Source organism: Mycetomoellerius zeteki, unplaced genomic scaffold (genome assembly GCF_001594055.1).
Source record: "Mycetomoellerius zeteki isolate Tzet28-1 unplaced genomic scaffold, Tzet1.0 scaffold267, whole genome shotgun sequence".
NCBI classification, from domain to species: Eukaryota; Metazoa; Arthropoda; class Insecta; order Hymenoptera; family Formicidae; genus Mycetomoellerius; species Mycetomoellerius zeteki.
In genome coordinates, this window is record NW_017257246.1 from 531,779 (window position 1) to 534,002 (window position 2,224).

Sequence of the window (2,224 nt, forward strand, 5' to 3'; positions counted from 1 at the left end):
GCGCGCGCGGAGCGCGCGCAGGAAATGTGCTAGTAATCTATAAAATTTGTAATATACTTTTTGTATATAGTGTTTTATTTACCAAGTACAGCACTCAGATTCGTGTCAGAGTATAAACGATTATAGATATTGCTCATTTTAACGGTGCGAACTACGGAGAAGAACGAGCATTTGTCACATTTTATAATTAGAATCGAATGTAGACCTAACCGTTTTTCATGACGTTTTTTAAACTCAGCACTTCTTGGCATGTTGAGCATACCAAATTGTTTCCCAATTCTTCAATGTCTACTATTCGTTTTCCTTTGCATACATTTTCCACTTTTGTAAGAAATTTCGTTTTCCTGGCTTCGGACATTGCTTTGGCTGCTTTCAATCTTTTCTCTTTCACCTTTAACTTCACAAATCTCCCATTCTCCAATCTCATTTTCCCACTCATAATTATAGTAATACAAATAGCAGTGTAATAATAAATACAAAATAAATGTAAAAACGCGTTGGTATCTTTCCCTTGAAATATGGTTAGGTTATATCTCGTGACAAGGCACAACTGCATATGCGACGTTGCCACACCTTTGTCAACACGAATGGTACAGAACAATGAGTGTGTGCGTGAAGCGATCTCATTGGTCAATGCTGTATCATTGCATCAAAAAGTTTAGCCTTTTGTACACGAACTAACTTTTGGAAGTGACTGTCACTCGACTACCTTCGTGACTCGTTTGTATATTCAAATGATTGATAAAAAATATATGATGAATTTTTTATCAGAAACTGTAAGTTGGTTGATGACCCCAAAAAATCTTTTGTAAATAAAGTTGTTTCAACGATACACAAAACATCTGCCGTCATCGCGATCGCCGCTCCAGCCCGTGCGTTGGAACGCCACCGCGCCGCACGGTTGATATTAAAGAATTTATTATCTATATAAGCCATTCGAGTTCCATTTTGAAATTTTTAGAATTACTTCAGAATTAAAGAACGAATATGATGAATTATTTTTTGAAACTGTAAGTTGGTGAGTTGATGACAAAAAATGCATTTAAAAATGATAAACGATAAAAAAAATATTTATTCAAAACAAATGTATATTTAAAAATAACCAAAAAATAGAACAATTTATAATCTTGAAAATTGATCTCTTGCATTTTTTTCGTATGACTTACCATTTCGGCGGTACAATCATTTGAATATAAAACGAGTCACGTTTTTCGTCAATTCTTGAAATTAAAGGTAAGCATAACTTCGTGAAACATTCTTTAAATTTTTTTCGCCAAACACGTGTCTCATTTTTTTATATGTAGAAGGTATGTAAAAATTTTCAAAAAAATTTAAAATGTTGATTTTTTTTGGTGCCCGATTTGACGTGGAATGACCGCGCGATATGTAGTTTATTCACAGTTATTGTCACTACAATTGTTTACAGTTCACAGAATAATAAGCTAATTTTGCTTTTAATAGTTTCGTTATACATATTCTGTCGCGACAAACGCCTGGAGGCGATGTGACGCCTTGAATCGCCTTTCAATTACGCCTGGATTCGCATGTATGTACGTGACCGAACAAAACCTCCGGTTGTAAAAATTATTATTTTAAATCGTTTGTATTTCGTGTGAAGAGTTTTGAAGTGCAAATAAAAAGATTTGTGAGTCATTCTATTAATTACAATTAATCATTCTTTTTTGGACCATGTACATACTTGACCGAAATAATTAACCGGATCTAAATTCAACAAAGTTATACATGGAATTGTTTGTATTTCATATGAAGAGTTATGAAGTACCATTAAAAACATTTATGAGTCATCCAAACGTTTTTAATTAAATATTAAAATATGTATTTGATCGAAATATAGATACAGGCGCTACGATCACGGAAATTCCGTTAGACGCGATAGGTAGTCTCTCTAGTATTTCGATATTCTTGGTTCTTTTCCGATGACATCATGATGTAAGGATACCAGGCAAGAAGACTAGAACTAAGGAGGATCAACTCGCGTGGTGGGGGTGAGTCGAAAAACGTCCGCGGCTATTCACACGATGTGCAGCGGCACTGCGCATTGTGTGAAAGTTCGATATAAGAGCGACAAAGTGACGATTATAGAACGATAGAGCGACAAATATATAGAGCGACAGAGAGGACTAATGAAGCGCAAGAGTGGGGGAAGTTATCCGTCGCCACTTTTTGCCTCACCCCCACTACCGCTATTGGCACGAGTTGATCC